Source organism: Rosa chinensis, chromosome 6, assembly GCF_002994745.2.
Source record: "Rosa chinensis cultivar Old Blush chromosome 6, RchiOBHm-V2, whole genome shotgun sequence".
In the NCBI taxonomy this organism is placed as follows: domain Eukaryota; kingdom Viridiplantae; phylum Streptophyta; class Magnoliopsida; order Rosales; family Rosaceae; genus Rosa; species Rosa chinensis.
Window position 1 is genome coordinate 55941393 of NC_037093.1, and position 18027 is coordinate 55959419.

Here is an 18027-nt window from a genome sequence, read left to right on the forward strand (position 1 = left end):
CTTAAGCATGTAAACCATAGATAAATTATCTGGCACATTGGCATCGATGCTCTTAATCTCCATCCAATTAAGGAAAAGATTAGAGTCAAAGAAACAAAATCAACCTAGGACATATTGAGAAACCCTAAAAATTAGAGCAAAGAAAATAGTGGCATGGCTAGAAAATAGTTATATTGACCAAAAGAGGTGGGTTTTGGGGAATTAAATATGAATATTCCTTGTATTCAGTGAATTTAACTTGGAGGACCATAAATTAATTTCTTGACTAAAGTCTAGCCAATGTCCTCATCAAACTTACCTATAGCCATTCGCTGTAGTTTTTAGCCTCTATTTAAAGTATGGTTTAGACAGTAAAAAATATATAACTATTGAAGATAGGGTTAATTTCTTAGTTTCAAAGAATCACTGCATTTTAAGTAGGGGTGGGTTCGCGAAACCGAAAACCGAAAAAAACCGCACCGAAACCCGAACCGCAGCCGAAAAAAACCGCACCGAAAAAAACCGCACCGAACTGGAAAAAACCGCACCGCACCGAATCTGTTCGGTTCGGTTTTCGGTTTTGCCACTGAAGAAACCGAACCGAACCGAAAAACCGAACCGCAAACCGAACCGCAAACCGCACCGCAAAAACCGCACCGCAACCTCAAAACGTCGTCGTTTTTGAATAGGGTTTAACTTACCCTAAAGTCCTAAACCTAATCCTCTCGGTCTTGCACTCTCGCCTATTCCGCCTAACCCTCGGTCCCTCGCAGTCTCACACTCTCGCCTATTCCGCCTAACCTCTCGCTCCGTCGCTCGGTCGCTCCTCAGTCTCGTTAGCGATCTCTGTCTCCGGCTCGCACTCTCAGTCTCCTCAGGCTCGCACTCTAACCCAGTCAACCCACCCTCTAACTCTCTCAGATCGGCGACCTCTCTCTCTCAGATCGGCGACCTCTCTCTCAGATCGGCGACCTCTCTCTCTCAGACCGACTCGGCGACTAACGACCTGTCTCTCAGACCGACTAACACCCATCGTTCTCCTCCACAGCAACAAGCGAGCAAGCCACCTCCGGTCCTCCACCTCCGGTCCCCTCATCCGATTCTTTACGCCGGTAAGGTGACTGGGACACTCGGTTTGGGTTTTCAAAATTTGGGTTTTCAACATCATGCAGTTAGGCTGTTAATCATGAGTCGATTTGCTGATCTGCCTCGTTTAAGTTATATGTAGTCCATGGTTTTAGCATCCATAGTTGCAGCTCGAAACCTTTGGAAGCAGATAGGACTGTGTTGTGTGTACATGAGTTCTTGTACTTTGTCATTCGGTGGTGTAATTGTTCAGTATCATCAGCTTCCATGTTACATGTGTTGTCTGTTTTAAGCTCCCATTTTGTTGGTTTTTTCCATCATGTTTAAAGAAAGTGCTTTGCTGGGTTTGCAGAACTATTCTATTCTATTTTCTCTTGGTAGCCACAGAATTACTCTATCAGTTAGGCTGTTAATCATGAGTTGAATGGAGGATAAAGAAAATGTGTTGTCTGTTTTCTTCTCTGTGATGTTCTGATGTGATTTTTCATAGTTTCATACTCTTATTCATGTTCTATAGTGATGTTCTGATGTGATTTTGCAATTTTTATACTAGACTATATATTACTGTTTATATATGCAGTAAGCTAATTGCAGTTTGCAACTCCTTGAATTTGAGTAGGAGTGATCAGTAGCAAACATTATGAAGAGGCAATCAAAATCTGCTGCTACTAGTTCCGGTGCTAATCCGAAATCAACTTCTTCATCTCAGGTACCAATCTAAATCTCTGCAGTTTGTTTTTCTGTAACTATCAACTATGTAGTGCTATTGGTTATGGTTATTTGTTTTTCTGGTGCGGTCTTGGTTTCAGGTACTTTGATTTGCAATGGTACTTCGAATCTATGACAACTCCAATAACAAATAACCATGACCCTTTTGCATTTTCTTGAACCTGTGACCAGTTCCTCTTATTCTGTTTATGTTTATACTTAAAAAACATAAGGGTTAATATGTGTGGAAGTAAAAAACTGATGTTAATATATTTGTTAATGAGTTGTACTTCTTGTGTGTTCTGCAAGTCACTGCAACCTTAACCTCCCTTCCTCACTGAACTAAACTTAGAACATAAACATTTCTGTGTTCTTTGATCTTCTCCCACTTATCACCATGTCTGTTGGTTTTCGATCAGTTTGTCACAGTTACTTTGGTAGTGCAAATATTTCATATATGTTGCTGTTGATGTTAATATATTTGTTAATGAGTTGTACTTCGATCTTTTCACTATATCCAGCAAATATTTCATATATGTTGCTGTTGATGATCCTGTTTTCATAATTCGATATCTTTTCAGTTTTAAGATGTCATGTTGTAATAGCTAGACTAGTCACTGTTTTTGAGGGAGAGGGGTTTAGGCGTTTTATGGGTAGAGCTCTTCCTTATTGGAGAATTCCTTCCCGTAAGACAATAGCAAAGGATGTCCTTCAGCTTTATTTGGGGGAAAAGGAAAAATTGATGGATCAATTGAGTAGATATAGGTTGTCTCTTACAACCGATACTTGGACTTCTATTCAAAACATTAATTATATGGTCCTCACTGCACATTTTATTGATGATAATTGGGTGTTGCATAAGAGAATTTTAAATTTTTGTGTGATTCCTAGTCATAAGGGAGAGGCTATAGCTAAGCTATTGGAGGATTGTTTGTTGGAATGGGGTATAGAGAAGATTCTCACGGTCACCGTTGATAATGCTTCGTCAAATGATGTTGCATTGAAGGAGTTGAGTAGGAGGATGGGTGATTGGGGTGTCCCTAATGCAGTTTTGCATGAAGGGAAGCATTTGCAAATGAGGTGTGTAGCCCATATTCTGAACTTGATTGTCAATGATGGGTTGAGTGTGATGAAGATGTTCATTGGTGCCATTCGGAATGCGGTGAGGTATGTTAGATCCTCCCCACAAAGGCTTGATTTTTTTAAGGAATGTGTTGAAAGGGTAAAACTAGAGTGCAAAGGGCTTGTGATTTTAGATGTCCCTACTAGGTGGAATTCCACATTCTTGATGTTGGAACGAGCTTTGAAATTCCAAAAAGCTTTTGATAGAATGGTGGAAGAAGATGCGTGCAATTTTTGTGCATGGCTTGAAGGTGCCAAGGGTGAAAAGCCAAAAGAAGGGCCACCGGCAAGTGTTGATTGGCAATATGGGGAGCAATTTATGGATTTCTTGAGACCATTTTATGAAATCACTTTGAAAGTATGTTGTTCTAATTCTCCTACTGTTCATAGTACTTTTGGTGATATACTATCTATTTATGGTCTCTTGCAAGAACAAAAGAACCCATGTTTGTCTGAGATTGCATCACCTATGCAAGACAAGTTTGTCAAGTATTGGGGTAGCTTTGATAAGATGAATCACTATCTATTCATTGCTATTGTTCTTGATCCGCGTCATAAACTTGAGAAAGTTGTTGACTATTTTGAGATTCTTGATGATGGTGATACGAATGAAAATGTGGAAGCTAACACAAAGACTGTGAAGGATCTCTTGTATGACCTTTACAAGTTGTATGAGGAAGAGGGAAGGGAAAGTGGTGTTGGTGAGGTTGTGGGTTCTCAAGTATCAAGTGCGGGGACATCTAGTTCATGTAAGGGTCTAACGGAGTTAGAAAAGAGATTGAAAGAGAAGGAGCAAAGGAGAAGAGCAATGAAAGCAGGGATCGTAAACAATGATGTGGATAGGTATCTTGGAGATCCTATTGAAGGAGATGGTGAAGACTTTGATTTGTTGAATTGGTGGAGGGTGAATGGAGTTTGTAAATATCCTATATTGGCCCGCATTGCAAGGGATGTTCTAGCTATTCCGGTGTCAACCATAGCTTCGGAATCTTCCTTTAGCACGAGTGGGAGGATTATTGATCCATACCGTAGCTCCTTGAGTCCTAGAATGGTGGAGGCTTTGATATGTACACAAAATTGGCTTAGGAGTGAAAATGTGTATCTACATCATATGCCTACTGTTGAGGAGATGGAGTTGTGTGAAGAAGCGGAAAGAGGTAATTTAGTTTCTATTTTCTTAGTTATAGTTTTTTGGGTTAATGAAGTTGTAATATTTATGTTATATATGATTGTATGTATTTATTTTCTAATGTTATTTTTATTATTCTCTTATACTAATGTAGAGATGCTTAAGATGTCATGTGGAGCTGCAGTGGGGAGTAGTCGGAGCGGAATGTTACCTCCAAAGTCGAAGCCTTCAAAGTCGAAGACTTCATCTTTCCGAGCTTGAGATTATGCTGTTGCCCTCATTCATGTAATGATGGACTTTTATAATGATGGACTTTTATAAACTTTGGACTCTATAATGTAGTGTTGATGTAATGATGGACTTTTATAAACTTTGGACTCTATATTTTTTGACAATTTCATATATTGATGTTAGAATTTGATGGACTATATGAATTGAATTATATGGACTATGGAGTATTGAATTAGAGATTATTGTCTAGTGAATTACAAAACATGCATTAGTAAACTTGTAAACTTTTTGTTATAGATTATAATTACAGGTTTGTAGAAACAAAAATTTCTTGAGTTACAATACCAAATGAGTATATTAGGTAAAAATCTGTAAAAAAAAAAAAAAAAAAAAAAAAAAAAAAAAAAAACCGAACCGGGCCGAACCGACCCGAACCGTTTGGTTCGGTTCGGTTTTCGGTGCCAACATTCCAAAACACAAAAACCGCACCGAACCGCACCGAATGTCATTTCGGTTCGGTTTTCGGTTTAGGCTCGGAACCGAACCGATCGGAACCGAACCCACCCCTAATTTTAAGAAGCAACTGCGAGCTTTTCAAGACTATTTCAACTTTGATTTCTTTGTCTATCATGCTTTCATAACTAACAATTTACTGACCAGATATCTTTGTATTTTACCATGATTCCCACCCTAGTTGGAAATTACTTACTTTAATTCAAACCTACGCAATACTGTCCCGGTTCACACACTTGGTTATATTACTTTGAGAGCTGCCGAAACCATTTGTCCTATTACTTCAAAACGATCGAAGAGAACCAAAAACGTCAATTACTGGCTTCTTATTTTAGATTTTGGCAGATTAATTAATCACATAATTGTATGTCGATGTTGCTGCTTTGTTTTCTAGGTCGATTTCAATGTGAATGAATAACGACACTCGCTAGAATCAACAATATTGAAGAAAAGCACTAGGCAAAGCTTAATATCCATTCACATTTCCAGCCAAGTGAAATCTGCCTCTAGCTAGCAAGCTTAGCTAGTTATTGCGGTACCATTAGTAGTTACACGTACGCACGTAGTGTAGACGTCTGACTTATTAACTTTCATGACCTCTCAGTCTCAGCAATCTTGATGTGATAAATTTGTATATATGCTCTATGGAAGTTTTACAGCTGTTTGTGTATGAGCATGATGGTGTCCTTTTGGGCAAGAGAATGATAGTATGATACATATGTCGCCCCCAAGAGCGTTACTAAAGATAGCTAGCTACCTAGGGTAAATGAAAAACTCGCTAATTTGGTACGTAGTTAATTTGCTAGGGTTTCGACTTTGATACATGTGATTTCAGTAGCGCCCGGCAAGAATGCATTTGTAGTTTCCTTGGCTAATAAAAGTTTCATCAACAAGTGATCAAATGGCTACAAAACCTAAATTGTCATCGAATTGCAATATCATCAAATCATAAGTACAATTTTGCCCGATATAGAAATTCTATGAACCAAAGATGATGCATAGATGAATCTAGGGCACCGTTAAGTTATATTGAAATAAGAAAACTGAGTTTAGATTAAATTTAATAGATGATCTTAGATCATTTGGTGGACAAATTTAGTGAGTGTAACAGTGCCTTGCATTATTAAATTTTAATTCTCCTACACAAATGGGTCGATCATAAATTGGGAAACAGAAAATAGCCCACAATGTATGGAAGAACAATCTGTATGTTTGACTCATAATTAGTTCAGAACTGATGGCTAGCTTTGGTGTTTTTCTTTTTTTCTTTTCTTCAGTCTTGACTTTTTATACCATGCACATAAAAGAGATGGACTGATAGATCTAATCCTTCAGCTTTTACAAGCTTCATGAGAAAAAACAAACAGCTGGGCAATAAAATGGAAAACAACAAGGAGACAGAAGTTAGAATATCAAACATGGCAACCTTCTAATACATAGTCAATAATTTGAAAAACTTTGGATTCTTGATTCCCTTTCCTGATCACAAATTATTATCAATCACATATATTTCAAATCACAACAATTAAAAAGATTGCTTAGTAATCATCGATAAGGGTCGATGCAATTGATGAACCTAACATCAACCCAACAATGTGAAGACAACAGCAATATCCAAACACCCTACCTCTTCTTCCATGTTTTCCTTGATTATATATATTAAGATGAAATCGAATTTAAGACGACCGAAGCAGCATTAGGATGCTAAGTAGGTTTTCATAATAGTAATTAACTAAGTCAGTCTCAGTAGCTAATTGACATGAGCAAAGCAACCCCATGGATAAAACCAACACAAAAGACGGTCAAGGCATAACTCATGAATTAAAAATATGTTTAGTGATAATTAATAATGTTCGAATAAACAAAAGGGGCATATCGGAATATGTTAATTGTTTGTTTGATATGGACATGGTTTCTGATGCAGAAGATTAAGAAGTGGGAAAGAAAAATTAAGGAGGGGAATATTTTAGAATTGTAGTCAACCATCAAAGCTTGAACTTCGTCAATCTGATTAGGGCATTGCGTAGTTAATGAGCAATTGCATTGCACTTGCAGATAACTTTAAACAGGAGTGTTTTCAAATCTGATCTTGGTGGGCTGTTGTTGGATGAGGCCCATGAGAAACCCATTAGAAAGTGGGTAGGCCGAGCCCACTGAAGTACCATAGTGTTAAAACCGAATGAGAAATCCAAGTTGGGTTGCAGAGTGGCCGAATTGCTTCCTAAATTTTCTGATCGATTTCTACATTTTTAATCCTCCATTGCATTCTCAAAAAAAAAAAAAAAACCTCCATTGCCAATAAATTAATAAATTATTTATTTATCTATATAATAATAATTCCGCTAAAATAATAATTTTTATAATTCAAATAATATTAATTTATTAGATTTTACTGTAATTTCAACACTAACTTTGATCATGATATTTTTTTGAAATCTGCTAATTGTTTCGGTTTTGTTGGATTATATTAGCTTTTCTGTTCGGCAGCTTACATACGGCAGGCGAGTCCAATTTCTTTTCTAAGATGTGCTATTTTGTGCTTGCCCGAATTCTGGGTTTGTCTGGAATATGGGCTCTCAACATAGGTAAAGAATGTTGTGTTTGGGACTCAGGTGGAAATGTGGCCCTCGCTAGCAATTTCTGGCCAACGTCATAATTAAGGAGATTGTGTCATCGGCAAGTCAAGGTTTGGTGTCAAATATAGATTAAGTTTTCTTTTAAAGCTTACTGGCTATGTTGTGTTTTTACGCTGAATATAAGAGATTTATAGAGCACCACAATTGAGTGCATTGGCGAAGAAAATCTCATTTAGATTTTGATTTTGTGTCAAAAAGCTTAGTAAGGTAGGCTTACTGACTAAGTGAGCTTCATTGTAACAGTTGATGGTACTGGTCTTTCCTAACTACTCGACTCATTATGAGCAAAGTTATAATAATTTCGTGTTGTTCTGACATTTCAATGAAATATATTTTTACTATAAAAAAAAATTGTTCCATTAGATGGGTTCACTTTATTTTGGTTTGTACTTTTTTTTAGGATTTTTGTGAAATGCTCTTTTTTATTAGTAGTGTTACTTCACTACTATAGATGTAGTTGTCATGTGATGTGTTTCATAAGTATAGATACTATGATAAACTTCTTTGTCGGCGATCTATTGTTTTATATATACATACACCCCCAATTAATTACTAGAAAATTATATAGTAGTACATGACCAAATATGTATATACAAAAAACTCACTTTAAAAAAGATTTATACAAATAAGGACATGAGCCCAGGCCAAAAATTCAAAGAGAAAAATGCACCATCAGTGCCTCAACTCTTGTGCACCGGCCAAGTTGATACCCAGACTCTTAGTGCTACCAATGTGATACCTAAACTTATATTTCGCTATCGATGAGATACTTCCGTCAGATTTCGCTGACGGCTCCCTTAGATGTGTGACGTGGCAAGCACGTGGGCTCCAAAAATACCATGAAATGACCCAAATGATCCCAGAATTTTTATTTTTTATTTTTTATTTTTTATTTTTTATTTTTTTTTACAATTTTCTCTCACCTCTTCTTCTTCTTCCTCCTCCTTTTGTTTAGTTGTTGCTGCGATCTCAATCTTTCCAGAAAGAAAATTCAGACTGCCCCCAAAATCAAGAAACAAGCTGACATGACCCGCCCCTAAACTTCACCCTGAAATCCGGAGTGACCATGCGGGGCCTACCTTAGAAGAAATTTTACCAAAAATTTGGCAGAACTTCCCCTAAAAGTGGACTATCCAAAACCTGCAGAAAAACATTTACACTTCTAAACCATCCATTCTTGTTCTCCAGGAGCCACCCTGCTCCCCAAATCACAACATTTTCCAGTTAACATTTCACAATTCCCAACTTAATCACATAAATTTCACGGTTATCAGAACAATTCTAAAACAAAGGTATAACATCATAAAAAAAAAGTAAAGAGGGTAAATGATCAATAAATCCTACAATGCGGAAGCAGTGACAGCTATGCCTCAACTCCATGTACGCATGACCTCAACTAATCTAGCCTGCAAACTGGGCATTTGAAACCGAAGGGCCCAGGGGAAAGTAAATAAAAACGTTAGAGTGAGTGGACAAAATAAGTAATTGAAAAGAAAAAAAATGGATTTTATACTTTCCCACATTTTTCTCTTTAAAAACCCAATGCATGCAACAATTAAGGAAAACAAACTGATTGATGTTCAGCTCAAGAATACCAACTAGCCCTGCTAGTCACAAACAACAAAGTAAAAAGATTGAAACTCAGATACTCAAGAGAAAAAAAAAAAAAGACCAGCCCCGCTGGTTAAGGGAAATCAGACTAGTCCCGCTAGTCAAAAATAATATAATGAGTAGGGGAAGATGATAGCCATACGAATGAGTCTCCCAGGCTCGGGTGATAGCCTCCCAGGCTAAAGTACTCCCATATACTCCCGTTATATACCCACACGCTACTAAGTGTAGTGATTAGGATACTGGGCTTCAGCATTACTGTCACAAAGACAGTAACTAACGCCACAAAGGCGGACGGGCTTCGGTGATCCCATCACCTGGCCACAAAGGCGGACATCAATGCTAGCATGATAATAGTCACCCTAGGTATGGCAAAAGAAAATCCGAAAACCAAAATAAATTCATAAATACATAAGGCTTCCCCATCTCTTGCAAAAGAATTTCCAACGACGTGTCCCACACGCCAAGAGTATCTCAAATCAATAGCAGAAAGACAAGAAATAATAATAAATCATAATCTCCATAATTCGAAACAAAAGCAATTCCAAAATCATCATCAACGCATTCCCAATGCCAAAACCGAAAGTCGATAAATAAATAAGAAATATAACTCTATCGAAATCCCATTTCAAAAATCCTTTAAAAATCTCAAATCGACTAATAGAAATATAATTAAATAGTATAATTTTGGAAATCACCTCGGAAATAAATAATTCGTCAAATAATATTATAAATCATAACTAACTTCGGAAACAAATCATTATCGAAAGCAATTATATGAGATAAAGCAAAATCAATCTCCGAAAACAAATCATATGCCTGAAATGTAATATGATAAATAACTAGAGCATTACTTTAAGAAATAAATGCATGCATCATTATTTAAAAACAAAAGTCCACTCACAGTACTATAACCACGCATACGGAATTCTTCGTCGAGAGTTAACTCAGTATAGCGCCCTGTACACAATTATATTCTGTGAATAACTATTCTAATTAAATACGGTTCTCAAAATCGAATCCTCATAAATCATCTCTCCAATTCTTCTCGGATTCAACCCACATTCTACCACTAATGCCAATTCGTTAATTTAAAGGTTCCAAGGCAGAACCGAGAGATATCCGGCGGTCGGATTCTCATAAATCGATAACCGAAATTCTGAATTTTCAGGATAATCGATTCAAAACTTCCCTAATCTTCACCAAACTTCAAATATAACCTCTACAACATTTATAGGATTTAATAAGCTAAAAATTGAAATTAAAAAGCTGCCCTACGCGTCTCCAAGCACGACCTACAGTGGCGGCGCGTGGGCCCACGCTCCGGCGGCCACCAAATTTTGGCAGCAACAACTACTCAACACGCCCAACATTTTTCTCAACTACAATACATTTCAATTTTACCTTTAAGTGCACGAAATCGGCCGGTGAAATTTTTCCAGAAATTTCAAAACCCTAGATTCGGATTTTTAATTGATTCTCCCTCTACACTGCAAATTGATGCATTAAACTTGAAGGGAAAGACAATTGGCCCGAGGCGCTCCTAATGGACTTGGTTTGGTGGCCGGAATCGGAAGAAAACGCCGTAAATGCCGAACTACTACAGTAATCTTCTTCGCTTCAATTCGTCGTCTATGGTGAATGATAGGGTGCAAGGCATATATGGATAGAAACCATGTTTCAAGACGAAGAGATGGACACCAATTTCATGGCCACTGGTGGCCGGACGAGGCGGCGGTAACGCCGGGAAGTTACATCGGCGAGAGAAGAAGAAAGCTGGAAATTTTCGGGGCTTTCCCGAAATGGAAAGTCCAAATTTCTATTTATAGACATGAATTTCACAAAATTACAAAACTGCCAATAAATTAAAACCCTTATAACTTCTTCGTTACAACTCCGATTTTTACGTACCACATATGCACTCACTCGGTTTAATGTCTTCTACAACTTTTATGAAGAACATTTTCTCAAATTTTGACCAGAACAAAAAGTCAACTTTTAAGGCCACTAAAAGTATCAAAACAAAGTAAAAAGTGAAAATAATTGCCGTTTACCATCCAAATGACTAGTAAACAGGTAAATTTAGGTTCGGGACGTAACAGTCTCCCCTCCTTATAAAAATTTCACCCTCGAAATTTCATACTGTCGAAGTAGAGGTGGAACACATACACTAATCTGAAATACAACATCTCCAACAAAGGTAGTATACGAATCATAACATAGTGAGGATGATAGTGCGCGGAATGATGTGCAAGAATGCTCAAAATATGTAGAAATTAGCTCCAAAACTAATCCAAGAATTTGCCTTGTAAAACTGAGAGATCAACACTTGGAAGGAACAATCCTTATAGTGAAATCTAGCCGGTCGCTGTAATCTGATCAATTCTTATAGCGTTCCTAAATAATTCATTATCTTACTTCCATACATTTCCAAAAGTGCTTATCACTAAGGAAGAAAATTGTCAAGGCATTATGTTCAAAGCAACCCGTCAATGGTTCGATATGTGAGCAGAAACACATGGTAGAATTTTGAGAATAAAGACTCAAAATTAAATCGAAGTCGGTGACTGGAACGAATCACACTTGAGTACCGCATAACGGAAAATTGACTCGTGCGTCAAGGAGAATGAAATACTGACGCAACAACATAAACCGCAAGCAAGAACAATTCCTTTCATAATCCCCAAAAGACTTATCGAAGGAAGACCCCATTCGATGCTGCCGGAATCTCAAAACTCGTCTACTCTTCCTTTGGTTAAGTTTTCTTTTACAACCTTAAGTCAACTACTTTAACAACCAATAAAAACTCCAACAATCCCAACTACACAATAAAATATAGAACATGCTCATAACCCAGAATTAACAACACCAAAGTCGAAGCACTTGTCTTGCCTAATAATGTAGCAACGTATACTCGCAAGTACATGAATTTCGGCGTCAAGAAATTCGTGTCCACTAATAGCACAAATGACGCAAGGTATCAACATCACAAACCATTCGGTTGGAACAGTAGCATTCATAAAATTCTCATATAACTTGTACGGTGAAGATCTGACCCGTTCACCAACAACGCCGTGATAAAACATTGACCCACATTTAATACATTCTTAATTAGTACAAGGGTTTATGGGAAAGTCCAACCGCTAATAAAACACCACAAGATGTTCACTGATAACCTACAAGTCTGAAACAACCAATTTCCTTAGCAACCACAAAACCGTACTTTCTTTTTATCTGTTTGTACTTAGATTTCTGGTCAAATGTCGTTCATGTAAAGATCCCATAGTTGCTAAAAGTATCATAGGATAGCCTCGATTAAACCGATAAGTTCCCAATCAAATAACTTCTTTGGCTGCCACAAGGCGTTACTTTTTGGGTACCACACACCCGTTCATGTTCAAATTTCCGTACAAGACTGCCAACAAAGTATTTCATTCCTTCTTCTCTGCATTTCCAGACCATAATATTAGGAGAACCAATGTCGAACTTGCAAGTACTTGAGTATAGCTAACTCTCCTTGCATGGCTCAAAGTCGATATCCCCAAGCGACATTGTCTTCACTGATCTGAGGATAAACTAGCTAGAGTTCCGCTCTCCAAACTATACTTATTTAATAATATTCCAACTATAACAACTATCCCAACAACTAATCTGCTCTAACTAAGATTACACCCAAAATTTCCCAAACCTCATCTCACTAAGCATTAATCCAACAACACAACTCAACCATAGAAGTTTATCAATTTAGTACTTCAAATGTTGATTGAAACCTTTGATAAAACTCAAGTCCAAACAAATAATTTCCAACTCAACTCCAACATCCCAAGTCTTTGTACCTATAAACCCGTGATGGTGACCGAATCTCAATCGTACCAACAACTTTCTATACCTTCCAATCAAGGGTTACCATACGGTAGAAAGATCTAACAAAGTGAGAACTATATCTCAAACAGCTTAACCCATTACCACCAGTAATGGCTCCAAGGTAGTAAAACTAACTTAATTCCTCCAAAGCAATCCGTTAAATGTATTCACTCGAGCAACGAACAGTTTTCTAAGACAACAAACCACCATACACAAGGTCTTTCCTCAAACGACATCATCACTGATATAAAACGAAAGGCACGCATCTAACATCTCATATCACACAAAACGATACCCGGATCCGCAAGTGGTCCCACCACATAATGATCCAATTCTGAACTAATCACCACAAAAATATATCTTGCTATCAAACGTGCCACAATACAACTCACCTGATCTCTAAAAATAGAACTCTGATCAAGCCTTAATATAACCTTCTGAGTCAACTAAGGGAACTCTCTCCCTTGAAATATGTCAAACTGTTGACTAGCACTGCCCCACAAAGAAACTACCACCAAACCTTCCTTGTAGCTCAATGATTCAAAACTTATATCGTAACCGCATCACATAGTAATTGCACTTGAATTACTATGGACACCCTGCTGTAACACAATGTTCTTTTCTTAACCCCAAGTTCAAAAATTCCACAAGAACGGATACGCTTAGACACACGACTAGATTCATGTACTAAAAGTTAGATTCTTAACCCCCTAATTATTGGTGGACTAAATTCCGTATCTCCACGCCAACTCAATAAGTATCCTACCAATTCTTTAACGTCATACACCGACTAACTTCAAACTCACTTCTATCTATCTCACCTTATTCATTACAATCAAAATTTAAGAAGATCAATCTATAACTCAAAGCACCTGGAATCAACATCCTTTACTTCTAACACAACTACGTCCAAAAGTCACGGTCAGGTCAACGACCCAAGATGACTAGTCCTAGGATTTCCAAATAATCTCCAACGACTGCCAATAATGTCCTAAGTGTCGCTTACATAACCGATCACGTCACGTAAACCAACTCTCCGAAACTCGGTTTACAGTTAGAACCACCATTACTACCAGTCCCACTTCCAACAACTATCCTGATTCCGAAGCAATTATAACATCCAAAACAACCCAAAGCTACGGTCGCTCGACTCAGACACTGAAGCACGAAACCAAATTCCTGTCTCGCACCTTAAACCCTGCCCCAACAATCTTGTTGGTATCCAAGAAGAGATAACCACAACATTCCTCGAATCACAATTCCAACCTGTACAGTAGTCTTACCCTACCATCACCAGGGAAAGGTGCAAGACTAGTAAATAATCCAATAGGCAGTGAAATCCCTATGAGGTCGGCGTACAAGAGGCATAGCACAAGAAGGAAAACCAACTAGACATGTACCTTACATACTTGATGAATACATCGGCACCAAAGAGTAACAGATGGGGAACCGCTGCAGTCGGGCCATCACTCGGGAGGTACTGTGTAACATCAAGCATATAAGGTGACAAGATAGAAAATGGTCTACAGAATCTGACAACCTAATGCTCTGATACCAACTGACAGGACCCGCCCCGAAACTTCACCTTGAAATCCGGAGTGACCCTGCGGGGCCCACCTTAGAAGAAATTTTACCAAAAATTTGGCAGAACTTCCCCTAAAAGTGGACTACCCAAAACCTGTAGAAAAACATTTACACTTCTAAACCATCCATCATTGATCTCCTTGAGCCACCCTGCTCCCCAAATCACAACATTTTTCAATTCACATTTCACAATTCCCAACTTAATCACATAAATTTCACGGTTATCAGAGCAATTCTAAAACAAAGGTATAACAGCATAAAAAAAAGTAAAGAGGGTAAATGATCAATAAATCCTACAATGCGGAAGAGTGACAGCTATGTCTCAACTCCATGTACGCCCTACCTCAACTAATCTAGCCTGCAAACTGAGCATTTGAAACAGAATGGCCCAGGGGAAAGTAAATAAAAACGTTAGCGTGAGTGGACAAAATAAGTAATTGAAAAGAAAAAAATGGATTTTATACTTTCCCACATTTTTCTCTTTAAAAACCCAATGCATGCAACAATTAAGGAAAACAAACTGACTGATATTCAGCTCAAGAATACCAACTAGCCCCGCTAGTCACAAACAACCAAGTAAAAAGATTGAAACTCAGATACTCAAGAAAAAAATAATAATAAGACCAGCTCCGCTGTTTAAGGGAAATCGGACTAGCCCCGCTAGTCAAAAATAATATAATGAGTAGGGGAAGATGATAGCCATACGAATGAGCCTCCCAGGCTCGGGTGATAGCCTCCCAGGCTAGAGTACTCCTATATACTCCCATTATATATCCACACGCCACTAAGTGTAGTGATTAGGATACTGGGCTTCAGCATTACTGTCACAAAGACAGTTACCAGTGCCACAAAGGCGGACGGGCTTCAGTGATCCCATCACCTCGCCACAAAGGCGGACATCAATGCTAGCATGATAATAGTCACCCAAGGTATGGCAAAAGAAAATCCGAAAACCAAAATAAATCCATAAATACATAAGGCTTCCCCATCTCTTGCAAAAGAATTTCCAACGACGTGTCCCACACGCCAAGAGTATCTCAAATCAATAGCAGAAAGACGAGAAATAATAATAAATCATAATCTCCATAATTCGAAACAAAAGAAATTCCAAAATCATCATCAACGCATTCCCAATGCCAAAACCGAAAGTCGATAAATAAATAAGAAATATAACTCTATCGAAATCCCATTTCGAAAATCCTTTAAAAATCTCAAATCGACTAAAAGAAATATAATTAAATAGTATAATTCTGGAAATCACCTCGAAAATAAATAATTTGTCAAATAATATTATAAATCATAACTAACTTCGGAAACAAATCATTATCGAAAGCAATTATATGAGATAAAGCAAAATCAATCTCCGAAAATAAATCATATGCCCGAAATGTAATATGATAAATAACTAGAGCATTACTTTAAGAAATAAATGCATGCATCATTATTTAAAAACAAAAGTCCACTCACAGTACTATATAGGCGACCACGCATACGGATTTCTTCGTCGAGCGGTAACTCGGTATAGCGCCATGTACACAATTATATTCTATGAATAACTATTCTAATTAAATACGATTCTCAAAATCGAATCCTCTTAAATCATCTCTCCAATTCTTCTCGGATTCAACCCACATTCTACCAGTAATGCCAATTCATTAGCAACAACTACTCAACACGCCCAACATTTTTCTCAACTGCAACACATTCCAATTTTACCTTTAAGTGCACGAAATCGGTCGGTGAAAGAAATTTTTCCAGAAATTTCAAAACCCTAGATTCGGATTTTTGCTTGATTCTCCCTCTACACTGCAAATTGATGCATGAAACTTGAAGGGAAAGACAATTGGCCCGAGGAGCTCCTATTGGACTTGGTTTGGTGGCAGGAGATGGCCGGAATCGGAAGAAAACGCCTGAAATGCCAAACTTCTACTGTAATCTTCTTCGCTTCGATTCGTCGTCTATGGTTATTTTGACCCAAACAAAAGTCAACTTTTAGGGCCAGTAAAAGTATCAAAACAAAGTAAAAAGTGAAAATAATTGCCGTTTACCATCCAAATGACTAGTAAATCAGTAAATTTAGGTTCGGGACGTAACACAAGGAAATAAACCTTTGTCAACTAACTCGTTGTATTAATAAATTCTGAGCATGATTTCGCCTCTAATCCAACTGAACACGATGTCGCCGCACTTGGAAAACTGTGTGCCGTAATGCTTGACCCCCCCGAGGAAGTGGTTCTTACGCGCTGTGCCGCTGTTGCCGTAGCACTTGTCATTGAGGACCTCAATCTCAAGCTCCTCGTAGTCCATGTTGTCCAGGTCGGAGACGACAAACTCGAGCGGCTCATTCCAGACGGGGTTGAGGTCCTTGTACTTGGCCATCTCTAGGTAAGAGGTTACATGCGTCCACCACTTCCACGACGAGCTTCCTGATCACCCTCTGCGGCTGAGGTGGCTGTTGCGGCTGCGGTGGTTCTGGTTGTGGCTGTGGCTGCTGGGGTTGGGAGTGTAGGGTTGGGGTTAGGAGTGTAGGGGTGGGGTTTGCTGAAACGATACCATTCCGATCTTGGTGTCATTGACCTAGAGCCGGACACTGGCGGTGCGGGTCTGGTGAGGTGGATCGTCGCCGTGGCTGGGCGGCATGTTAGGATTTCCTTAAGGGTTGCCATGGGTTAAACTACACTCTCTGCTTTGCTTTTGATGATAGATGATTTGGGTTATTGCTTCATGATGATGGATGATTTGGATTGGATTCAAGGACGTGAACATGACATCACGGTTGATACCTTCTCACATTCCATTCTATACATTCTTGCCTCTTTAAATATCGAATAATGCGTATCCCTCGAAGCATACAGAATCCCATCTGGAAGCACTTCTCTCCTGCAAGAAATTTTTGAGATGCCGTACCTGCCCCGTTGTGAAAATTGTCGCCAGCTGCAGTGAATGGTACACTGTAGGCTTTGTAATTCTGGGAATTTTGTTTTTGCATTTTGGAATTTGGAGAAAAATCAAGGCCTTGAAACCCTTCCCTGAACATTGTCGCCAGCCGCAGTGAACAGTACCATGTAGGCATTCTAGAATTTGGACAAAACTCAAGGCTTTGAAGCCCAATGAAACCAGTAGTGGTGGGAGTATCTGTACCCATGTTTTTGTATTAGTTCTTTAATAGGAATGAAAGACCAATCTGTTTATTTGTGTTGCAAATCGTATAATTAAGTGGGAGAGATTTTGAATCTTGAATGTAGGATCAGATTGATTAACAACCCACCAATGGATATCATTATTCTTGGGCTAGAATCCAGTCCATCCATCAATCACATTACCTAAACCAATCCCAGAGTAAAAGAGATGAACAAATCATCTGGTCGAAATTTTAGAGAAGAATATTTGGAAGAAGATTGAAATCACAGCAACAACTGAACAAAAGGAGGAGGAAGAAGAAGAAGAAGATAAGAGAGAAAATTGTAAAAAATAAAAAATTCTGGGGTCATTTAGGTCATTTCATGGCATTTTTGGGGCCCACGTGCTTGCCATGTCACACATCTAACAGAGCCATCAGCGAAA

General features: G+C 38.3%; 1 long non-coding RNA gene across 1 annotated transcript; it reads left to right on the top strand.

The window, feature by feature from the left end:
* The first annotated feature begins 755 nt into the window (after positions 1–755).
* On the top strand, positions 756–2236 carry LOC112169654. The gene is made up of 3 exons (XR_002924790.1): positions 756–1091; positions 1685–1774; positions 2193–2236. It is a non-coding gene; the product is annotated as an uncharacterized LOC112169654 (long non-coding RNA).
* Positions 2237–18027: the final 15791 nt, after the last annotated feature.